This window comes from Myotis lucifugus, unplaced genomic scaffold (assembly GCF_000147115.1).
Source record: "Myotis lucifugus unplaced genomic scaffold, Myoluc2.0 scaffold_9, whole genome shotgun sequence".
Lineage (NCBI taxonomy): Eukaryota > Metazoa > Chordata > Mammalia > Chiroptera > Vespertilionidae > Myotis > Myotis lucifugus.
This window is the reverse complement of record NW_005871057.1, coordinates 14,527,519-14,539,796: the sequence shown is the minus strand read 5'-3', so window position 1 is coordinate 14,539,796 and position 12,278 is coordinate 14,527,519.

The window sequence follows — 12,278 nt, the reverse complement described above, 5'->3', positions numbered from 1 at the left end:
GACACCGGGGCTATAATGTTGAGTGGGACAGGAGGTCTTTTCACTACTCTCAGAATAACATGGAAAGGAGACAGTTCACCAAGTTATACCATGAAGTGTGATAACTATCTTGATAGGGGAAGTAGAAGGCTGTAGGGATACAGGAAAGGGTGGAACAGAGTATCTTGATATTTGTTTCCACCCATCACTTGTACATTCTCCTTTTATTTATTTATTTATTTATTTATTTATTTATTTATTTAATGCATCTAATGGGGTGACATCAGTTAATAAAATCATATAGGTTTCAGTCATACAATTCTGTAATACACCATGTATATATTATATTGTGTGTTCAACACCCCAAGTCTTTTCTATTTTCTTCTTTGAAGAAACTTGTTTCTAGATCCCTTTGCCTAGTTAATCCTCTGAAGCTCATCCCTGGGATACATTCCTGTTTCATGATGTTTATTACACTAAAATTTAACAATGCCCTTTCTTACTTTTACTTAGCTAGTAAGACGTTTGGCTTTTGGTTGACTAAAAAACTTTAAATTTAAAGTGTATTATCAAAAATATTTGGAATAGCAGATCTACCAAGTATATCCTGTTCTAAGTTTACAGCTTTTATCACTTTCTCAGATAGTCTAGTTTACTTTACAAACATGAACTGACAGTTGGTACTTGGCTTGTTTTTTTATATCCAGGTGGAATAATTGAAGCAGAGAACCCAAGGCCTGAACTCATGATGGCAAAGGTATCCAAAGAGAGGGAGAGAGAGAGAGAAACAGACAGACAGAAAGGCAGAGAGGCAGAGAGACAGAGAGACACTGAATATAATGAGTATATTAGTTGCCTGACCAGAAAACTGCAGGACTCAAGTATTCCTTTACCTTTCTTGCATGGTGATTTGAAAGAGACTTGCAATTTTTTTTGCTCGGTTGATATATTACTAAGGTGAAAAGATTTTGGTTATGGTTACTGTGTGACCTATGAAGATAGTTTGTAGAATCACTGGTCAACCAGGTCAACTCCATCCATATTATATTATTAGGGTCATTATGCCAGGAGAGAACTAGCAAACTAGAAATCAAAACTGGAAAGAAAACTATGAAGTAACATTTAGTCTCCAACTGCCTGATGTGACATGAACTTATGAATCATGATAGCCATACCTATAATAGTCTGAGAAGGCCAAAGTCAAAACAGTAAACTGTTGTCTGCTACTACTTCCCTGTTAACCTCATTTTAGTCCTTGGAAACAAAACAAGCTTGATTTAAAATTTTCCCAGCTGCAGAGGCATCTACTGAAGACTCCTTTTCAATTCTCTGTTTCTTGTTTCTCCAATATTAATTTAGAAAAAAAAAGCAGAAGATCTATTTATGTCTCTTAACCAACCAATTAGATGTTTTCCTTGGTCTTTGAGCAGACAATTAACATGAATTCCTGAAGGCCAAACACATAATTCTGAACAAAATATAGAAGAGGTTTCAGGTTTCATAACTGTTGAATTTGTGGGTAATAGTTTCCATGTGTTTCCTCTGATGAATCAACCTATAGTCATTTCATAGTTTCATTAAAAACATTTTTTTTTTCATTTCACAGTTGTGTTTTTCTATTACATATGTGTTTCTCTTCATCTCACATAAAATTTTACATTGCCCAAGAGAACTCATGAATGAGAAAGAAGAGAGGACAAAGCAATAAAGTGTTAAGCACAGAGGCAGTTGGAACAAGTCCCAAGACTCTTCACACATGAAGAATAACAAGGGTGGGGTGCACACATGGAAGGAGCAAAAAGTGGCTGAGTCACATAGGAGTTAGTGTTCCACGCTGGGATCAGAAGAGCATGGCAGCCCTGGCTGGTTGGGCTCAGTAGATAGAGCATTGGCCTGCGGACTTATGAGTCCTGGGTTCGATTCCAGTCAAGGACACATACCTCAGTTTCAGGCTCCTCCCTGGTCTGGGCACTAGTTAGGAGGCAACCAATTGATGTGTTTCTCTCATATTGATGTTTCTCTCTGTCTATCCCTCTCTCTCCCACTCTTTCTAAAAATCAATGGGAAAATATCCTCAGGGGAGGATTAACAACAATAAAAAACAACAGCAAAGAAGAAGAAGAAGAAGAAGAAGAAGAAGAAGAAGAAGAAGAAGAAGAAGAAGAAGAAGAAGAAGAAGAAGGAGGAGGAGAAGAAGAAGAAGAAGAAGAAGAAGAAGAAGAAGGAGGAGGAGGAGGAAAGGAGAAGGAGAAGGAGAAGGAGAAGGGGAAAGGGAAAGGGAAGGGGAAGAAGGAGAAGAGGGAAGGGGAAGAAGGAGAAGAGGGAGAAGAGGAAGAAGAAGAAGAAGAAGAAGAAGAAGAAGAAGAAGAAGAAGAAGAAGAAGAAGAAGGGCATGGCAGACTGGCAAGGAATTATCTGCAAGTAATAATATGCCATCCAGCAACTCAACATTTAAAGCTCTTCCTTTTGACTCCCAATAAAGATCATTTCATTAATTATTTGTGGTTCAGAAAGAGACAAATAAAAAGTCTGAAATAGTGCAAGTTAGCTTCTAAAGTTAGTTAGTTAATTTAAATCTATATATGGAACACCTGTTATGTATTGGTCATTTTTTTCCTAGGAATTAGTAATAGAGTTATGGATCCCTGCTCCCTGAAGCTTATATTCTAGTTGTGGGTAGGGAATGGTGAAGAAAGATATTCAGCAGTTAGGACAATAAAAAACATGATGATTGCCAATGGTAGTGTTTTACCAAGGAAACAGATGTGGGAGTTATGATTGAAAGTGATGAGGTGAGGTGAGGTGGAGCATTCTAGGCATAGGAAACAGAACATGCAAAAATGCAGTGGCAGACAAAGGTGTCTTCCATCTTTTCTTCATCAGCCTCAAAGATTTTCTGGGAATCATGGCAGAAGTTCTGACATCACCAGGGGGCAGGGCCCTCTTGTCAGTTGGTGTTTCAAATCCAGGGAAATATAGGGCACCTAGGCAGCGTGGCCTGAGCCTAAGGACAAAGAGGGTCATTAGCAGAATGGTAATTCACCTTCTGTCCTCTCCTGCCATTTTTGCTATTTTACTTCTCCTTTCAGCCTTTACTCACTTTTAGAAAAATTTCACCCATAGGGGCAGCTGCACACACAGTCCCCAGGGAAATGCTAAATAAAGTGTTTGGGGAACTTCTGCAAATAGCTATGAGAAATGATACCACAATCACTCTGGGTTTGGGTAAAAATGCTACATTATGGGATGATGAGTTTTAGTACATTAAGCCAGTGATTCTCAACTGGGATGACCTCCCTTGCCCGAAGAGGTCATTTGGCAATGTCTGGGGGCAATTTTGATTGTTACAACTTGGGCAATGGAGCAAATGAGTAGTGAGTGAGTAGAGACCAAAGGTTCCTAGACATTTGACAATGCACAGAACAGTCCTCCACAACAAAGGATTATCTGATCCTGCATTAAGTGCTGAATCCAGGTTCTTCTAATTCTTCTTACCAGCATGGAATTAATCCTCCATAGCAGTCCCAAATGCTGTCAGGGTACAGAGTAGATGAGGAATTTCTGGATATTGCTAATCTTCTAGATCCATTATTGGAGTTCAAAGCCCAGCTCTGCACCTTATTAGATGTGTGACTAAATGTGTATGTAAGATCTTGGGCAAATTAGTATCTCTGTGTCCTTTTCTGTAAAATGGAGATAACACAAGTATGTCCTTACCTCATAATATTATTTTAGGGGAAAAAGTGAAGTTGCACATTTTATTATTAACAGGGTCTGGCATTCAATGAGTCCTCAATAAATGTTAATTTTTTTTTTTCTGCCACAGTGACCTGTTTTTTGGGAATGTGATTGGCAAATATCAGAAGGGTAGGATGGTCCATCGATTCAATTATACCCCTTCATTGATTAGCTGCGACATGCCAGGCATTCTGTTGGGGATATGGAGATAGATGAAAAATGTGGGGTGGGTAGACATTGTGGAAGTTTTCTCTTTGGGTGCAGCAACATCATCACCCTAGAAAAAATCAGTAGACATATTTATCTTTCACTTGGAAGCAGAGCTGATACATTAAGACCTCACTAAAGCACCTTGGCTATTTGAAATGTGCACGTGTCATTACTCCACTGTCCGCTGCAGCTGACCCTGAAGCATTATTCAAACTGAAATTGAGTTATCTTTAGTATCTGCTAGAAGGTTTATTAGACAGCTTCTGGGACTAAGTCTCTAAGTGAGTGTGTTAGTTAGGTTTCTCCAGAGAAAGCAGAAAAGACAGGGTGTGTGTACATATAGAAATAGATTTATTTTAAGGAAATGGCTTATGTGTTAATGGAGTTACCGAGTCTAAAATCTACAGAGTGGGTTGGCAGGCTGGGGACCAGGGATAGCAGAAATCTCAGATCAAGTCCATAGGGCATCCATTGGAAGAATTCAGTTGTGCTTAGGGGAGGCCTGTTTTTTGTTCTAGTCAGTTCTTCAACTGATTGGATGAGGCCTATCAACATTATGAAGTGAAATCTGCTTTACTTAAAATCTACCAATGTAAATGTTCATCTCATGCAAACACACTCTCACAGAAATGTCCAGGATAGCGTTTGATGGCACATCTTGGCTGACTGACCCAGCCAGGTTGGTACACAACCACCATACTGAGTAAAAAGTATAGCCCATTGCTGGTCAAGGGGTAATATTCATCACGAAGAGCAACAGCTTCCTCTTTCTAGAACAGTTGAAGGGCTCTGGTTCTCTTACTGACAGACCAGGATGCTAACCTTTTATTAAAATCATATTTAACCTTTTATTAAAATCCATGTCCTTTTTGTAACAAATCTTTTCTTAGATTTCTTCCATCTTTTCAAAGCTTATTGAAATGGAGAAGCTGAAACCCCCATAGTCCTATCCGAACCTCCTACTCACTTAGAATTGTGGTTTCAGAGGCTCAGTTCTTACAGGAAAATTCTCGGAGGAAATTGAGCGGAGACGTGAAAAATAAACTGTAATTTGTTTATAATCAAATTCATGCCTTTTTAATAAATTTTGTATAAGAAGCCGCCAAGTTTAGTTACAGCTTCCTGTTCCTCCTGTAACCTGAACACAAAAGCATTTCATTCAACCACCCCTGCTAGTGACTAACTCTTAGCCAGAAACTCCCAGCATGCACTGCCTTCTAGTCACCTCTTGGTTACTTGAACACACCCTCCTTCCTAAATTAATGCTAACATGTATCTTTCAAATGCCAGTCCTTTGGCTGAGCCTTTAGCAGCAACTAACTCCACCCAATTCCAGTATCAGATCCACCCACTGTTCTCTAGGATTCTTCCAAAAACAAAATAAGGAAACCAAACCTGTCCAAATGTATGACCAAAGTCTGTTGCTTCAAAACAGTGCTCAAGTGGGTATCCCAAACAGAACATTTGGATTAAATTAGATTATTAAATTTGAATTAAAGGACTCTTCAGAGGAAAATCCTTATTCAGCTCTTGCCTCCTTCTACTGCTATTGGATTATCCAGGCACAAGATTTTTTGGGGGAAAAGTTTCCAGATCAATAACCATTTTTTTTTCCTTTTCTATTTGGGCCTTGGGTAGAATTAGCCACTTAGTGTTATGTTAGAAGCTTCTTCTTTTTTAAATCCTCACCTGAGAATAATTTTCCATTGAATTTTACAGAGAATGGAAGAGAGAGAGAGAAAGACAGAGAGAAATATCGATGTGAGAGAAACACATCGTTGGTTGCCTCCTGCACTCACCCTGACCAGGGTCCGAGCCGGGGAGGAGCCTGCAACTGCAGTACATGCCCTTGACCAGAATCAAAACCAGGACCCTTTGGTCCATAGGTCGATGCTCTATCCACTGAGCTAAACCAGCTAGGGCTGATAACTTCTTATGAGTACTTTTCTGGAAATTACAAAAGACAGAATTCAAGGAGGAGAGGATATTGTAGAGAAAACCTAACTCTCCTCAAATATTTCTCCTCTGTCCTTTGGAAATGCTATGCAGATAAAGTGGTGAGAGGAAAGCTGTATGGTTGTAGGAAGTGATCTTGAGAACCCAAGTGTATTCATTTGCTAGGGAAGCCATAACAAAGTATGACAAAGTGGTTGGCTTAAACAACAGAAATTTCCTGTTTCACAGTTCTGGAAACTAGAGGTCCAAGATGAAGGTGTCAGGAGGGTTGGTTCCTTCCAAGGGTTGTGAGGAATGTATTCCATTCTGGTTTCCTAGTTTCTGAAGATTTGTTGGCAATCCTCGGCATTCTTTGGCTTGTGGATGAACACCTGGATTTCTGTCTTCATGTTTACATGGCCTTTCCCTGTGTGCATGTCTGCCTCTTTGGCCACATTTCCCACCTTTTATGAGGACACAGTCATATTGGATTGGGACCCACCCTAATGACTCACCTTAATTTGATTATCTGCAAAGAATCTGTTTCCAAATAAGTTCACACTCACAGGTACTAGAGATTTGTACTTCAACATATTTTGGGGGAAAACAATTCACTTAAAGTCCTACAGTTGGTTGGAGCTGGAAAAGTTCATTGTCTTCTTCTGTATCATACTTAAAAATATGGAGGTTTCAGGGTGATTATCTATATAGATTGCAGCATGAGTGTTTTTTATGGTGTTGTGCATTGGTGGTTTGATGGCAATACTAAACCAAAAAACATTCATGCTGCAATCTACATAGGTAATCATCCTGAAACCTCCAAATTTTTAAGTATGATACAGAAGAAGACAATGGACTTTTCCAGCTCCAGCCAATCATAGGGCTTTTGTCTTCCACATCTTATATTGTATTGTTTTCTTGTATAAACACTTTTTTTTTACATTTTTGCTATCCATATAATCTTCTTCAAGAGTATGACTACATATCATTTTTCAAAAGATAAACAAAATGAAACTTTTCATTTTAAGCTGAAAAACTGATCCACACCTTATAGTACTTAAGACTGTAGAAAATAAGAATTGCTTTTGGTTCCTCAGTAGTTGTTTTTGCAGGATCTTTTCACTCAAAGTTTCCTAACCCCTTTCCATTCATACCTCTACACAAGCATGCGTATGCAGACAGACAGACACACACACACACATACACCCACACACAAAATGCAGTCTCCCAAGTGATGTCCTTACCTTGGTCCTAAACAAAGCTACTTAAAGAAGGTACTGACTTTAATTCCTCTTATATGGGAGTACTCCCTTTAGTTTCTTTCCTCTTATTTTATTTATTTATTTTTTACCTCCACTGACACATGGGTGTCTATTTGATGCCTGACCAGCTATCTGCCAGAAGCAGAGCAAAAAGATAAACTGCTACTGGTTTCCCTCAGAGAAAACCTACTTTATCTCAAGGAGCTGAACTGCCAGGTGGGATTGAGTAAACTTTGGAGTTGCAATACAATTGAGGCACAAAGTTCACCACCAACGTAAAACAGCCAATGCAGTTCTGCTTTTTAATGGGCTTTGAGCTAACGGAACTGAGTAGCATAAACAAGGGTGAAGCAATAACTTCAGCAGAAAAAGGTCATGTTATATTGACAATTAATGAGAATGCTGCTATTCTAGTGTCTTTCTGAGCAGAATGCAAAGTTGTTTATTTATTCCCAAAGATTACTGGTAAATCAAGGCTGAGAAAAGGAAAAGCTATGTAACAATTATAAGAAAAAAAATTGTTTATTGCCTGCTAGGACAACTGATTCATGGGCTTACAGAGTTAGAAAGACCTTTTTGAGAGCAACAATTCAACCTTCTTGCTTTCTTAGGTAAGGACCCTGAAATTTAGGCAATTTAAATGGCATGAATCTGTATGGTTTAATGCAAAGTTAAAGGACTTTGGGTTCAAGTCTCTGGCTGTAAAATGGAGATATTAGCATGTAGGGTATAGGTTGTTACGGGGGTTAAATGAGAGAGCACTGTTTGAGTTTCTAATGTGTCACTTTGTGCGTTACCTTCTCTCCTTTGACCAGGATCACTCTGCTAATTAGTCCCAGAGAAGGGACTAGGCATCATTTCTTAGTTCTGTGTTTCACCTTTGTCCATGTAATCTCAGCATCTGGAGGATAGGATTTCCGAAATCCCCAAACAAATGAACACTATGGTTAAACTAAAAACCACTTTTCAGATAGTTGTTTCCAAAAGCCCCACCAACAATTTTTACCAGAGCTGCTAATAATTAACCAAAGGGAGTGACTGAATGGGGACTTTTCCAGCCTCTTCAGAGTGTACCTTGCCAAAAATGGTGTGAGAGGCAGCCAAAGGAAGGGGGCGGAGGGAGAGCCAGGGGCCTGCAAAAACACACATGCGCGATTGAACATCTTGGCTCTTGGACAGAGTTGCGAGACTCCAAAGTGCTTTCTTCATTGTGTATTTAATGGATTCAAAATCTCATTTAGGACCCAGATTCAGAAGTGGACCAATGCTTTGGGTTTTCTCACCCGTATTTACTCACTCAATAAATTCATTAGTGACGTTTGCAGCCTTATTTGAATCACAATCTCTAAAACCTTGACCTTACTAAGGAGTGATACAGAGGGATTTGGAAGAGAATGTATGTAAACAAATGGAATGAGGAGGAGTGCTGGTGTTTGAGCATAAAGCACTTTGTTGTTGATGCTCTGATGCTTGGCATCTTTTCATCAAGATTTGAATTAAAGAATGCTATATTAGATATGAAGTAGAAGAAAAGCCTACCAACCCTTAACTTCTGTCTGAAACACTAGTGAAGGAAGTATTTGCTAAGTGCCAGTGGTGTGCTGCCAAGTGAAGGCTGCTCTTGTGGTCAGATCACATTCACTATTCAGTTCCACTGATCAGTTTGGATCAGGCAGAATTGCTATGTCCCTGGAGGCTGCCCCTTTCATAGGAAGGATGGGCGTCCTGCCCCATAATGTTGTGAAAGTAAGTCCAGATAAACTTCCCCACCTGCTTTCAGAAGGAGAGGTCAGAATGCACTGTGAGTTGTTAGCCACCCTAAGCTATCAAATACTCAGAGGCGGTCATGGCCACCAACACATCCTGAGGGTGTAGAACAGTGCAGAAGTTGTTCATTGCAGAAGTTGATTTAGATGATTCACACCAACCTTGGATTGCTGGGCAGATACAGGTTTATTTGTGGTGCCCTGTTAACTTCCACCTTCTGGATTCAGACACTACTGGTAAACAAAATAAACCAAGATCACTAAGGAAGCAAAGAGACAATTGGTTTCATTTAAATTTTTTAAATGTTCTGCTCTAAAGTTATGAAGGAGTAAGTTGGATTCTTCTCTTGTTGAAAATAGAGATAGTAATAGCTCTGTTGTAGAGTTGTTATGAAGATTATTGAGTCAATAGATGTTTAAGGAAGTTTCTGTCAACAGTAAAGGATTTAAATTATTATTAGTATCTTCTGAACATGCTTATTTATTTACTTTAATTTTTAAATTGTGGATTAAAATATTTTTTCAATGAAAGTTTATATTCAATATTATTTTGTATTAATTTCAAGTGTACCACATAGTGGTTAGACAATCATATACTTTACAAAGTGTTTTCCCAGTACCCACCTGGCCACACACACATTCTTATTACAATATTATTGACTATATTTCCTATGCTGGAGTATACACACCCCAAGACTATTTTGTAACCACCAATCCCGAGCTTGCTTTTGGAACAGAGTTTCATTCTTTTGTAATTTTTTGTATACCCAAGTATGTATATAATTTTGCATAAATCAGCAATTTTCAACCAGTGTGCTGTAAGAATTTTAAAAACATTCAATACTTTACTGTTTAATCAGGGGCAATGACTTCTTTTCCATTAGATTGTCAAATAAAAAAATGACAATAACGAATACAACAATAGCTGTCTGGTGTGAATGAATCAAAATTATACCTATTCTTTTTGTCAGATAGGCAAAAAATATATTTTCTGGCATATTGCAGAATTTTAGTAAATAGTTTATGTGTGCTATGAGATGAAAAAGATTGAAAATCACTGGCATAAATGCATACATGTTATCTCATATACATATTTATCTGTTATTTAGAGCAACCTTGTTTTTTTTCCCTTAATATTTAGCTTCACTCTTCTTTTCTTTTCTCCTTTGCATTCCCTCTACACCCTCCCTGCCATGGAACTATTGGTAGTGACCTGATATATACTTCTACATTTCCCCCTGTGCCCATATAATCATATAGTACACTTGCACATTGATATAAAGGAGGTTTGGTTATTGTTCATTTTTAAATCTTAAGTAGTGCATATTTTCTGTCTCTTTTTTAAATTTTAATTTGAACTTTAACTGTATAGAAATTCCTCAAAAGCAGCTATTCAGCTTTAACTCATTCTTTGAATGGCTGCATAATAATCCCTGGTGTGGAGGACCTGTAATCTATTTAGCTTTTCTCATTGATTAACATTTACTTTGATCCCTGTCCCCCTCACCATTTCTTGTCACTATAAACATTCTGACATTAAGTGTCCTTTCACAAAAGCCTTTGTGCACTGGTGATCTGAAAGACATCAAGGAGAGAGACTGCAGCATTGAATGTTTAATTTTATATATATATGTGTATATATATATATATATATATACACACACACACACACACACACACACATATATATATATATATATATATATATATATATTATTGAGGAAGGGAGAGGGAGAGAGACAGAAACATCAATGATGAGAAAGAATCATTGATCAGTTGCCTCCTGCACTCCCCCTACTGGGGATGGAGCCCGGAACCTGGGCATATGCCCTTGACAGGAATCGAACCCGGGACCCTTCAATCTGCAGTCCTACACTCTGAGCCAAACCAGTAGGGCTGTTTAATTTTTTATATATGCTGCTAAATGGCTTCGCAAACAGTTTTCTTTTCTAAAAAAATATATTTTTATTGATTTCAGAGAGGAAGGGTGAGGGAGAAAGAGATAGAAACATCAATGATGAGAATCATTGATTGATCCACTACCCTCTGCACACCCCCTACTAGGCATATACCCTGACCCGTAATTGAACCCTGATCTCCTGTTTCATAGGTCGATGTATTTATTTATTTCCATTTTTGTATGTGTATGGATATTTATCCATATATATTTATATATCCCCAAATGTATCCTATATAATAAAAGCCTAGTATGCTAACTATCTGACTGTTCAGTTGACAGTTTGACCAGTCGCTATGACGTGCACTGACCATCAGGGGGCAGATGCTCCAACTCGCAGGTTAGCTTGCTGCTGGGGTCCTGCCGATCAGGACTGAGCAGGGCACACCCTGGAGCCCTCCTGCAGTCCCTCTCAACCCCAATTGAGTACTGGTGGGGTCCCTCAGCCTGGCCTGTACCCTCTCACAATCTGGGACCCCTCAGGGGATGTTGGAGAACCTATTTTGGCTCAATCCCTGCAGATTGAGGGACCCCATTGGTGCACGAATCCGTGCACTGGGCCTCTAGTCCTATCTAATAAAAGAGAAACATGGTAATTAGCCGTACAGCCGCTACTCTTCCCATTGGCTAATCAGGGAGATATGCAAATTAACTGCCAGCCAAGATGGCGGCCGGCAGCCAGGCAGCTTAAAGCTAAGAGGAGGCTTGCTTGCTCTAGTGACAGCGGACTCCAATGTTCCCTGCCTGCTGCTGCCAGCCTCTCAGCTGCAACTCTAAGCAACTATGTTGCAAATATAGAAGCTAAACAAAACCCCAGAAACCTGCTTTAGTCAGCTGGGCTTTAGCCAGCTGGGACCGCAACATTGTATCAAATACAGAAGGTAAACAAAGGCCAGAAACCTGCTTTCAGCAGCCGAAGCCTCAGAGCTAAAGCTGGCCCAGAATAAAAAAAAAAGAAAGAAAAAAAGGAGCGGTTGGGAGCTTCAGTCACCCGCCAGCTTGAAAACGGCCCTCAGCCCCTCAGCCAGACTGGCCAGGCACCCCAGTGGGGATCCCCACCCTGATCCAGGACACCCTTCAGGGCAAACTAGCCGGCCCCCACCCGTGCACCAGGCCTCTATTCTATATAGTAAAAGGGTAATATGTCTCCTGGCACCGGGATCAGCATGACAGGAGGCAGCTCCCAAACCCCCTGATCGCCCTTCGGCTCTGTGTGTAACAGGGGGCAGGACCACAACCTCCCTATCCGCCCTGCTTTGTTCGTGACAGGGGAAGGTGCCCCAACCCCCTGATCAGCCCTGCTCTGTGCCTGATAGGGGGGAGCTCCCCAACCCCCTGATCGCCCTGCGGCTCTGTGTGTGACAGGGTGCAGCGCCCTAACTCCCTGATCGCCTTGCTGTGTGTGTGACAGTGTGCAGCGACCCAACACCC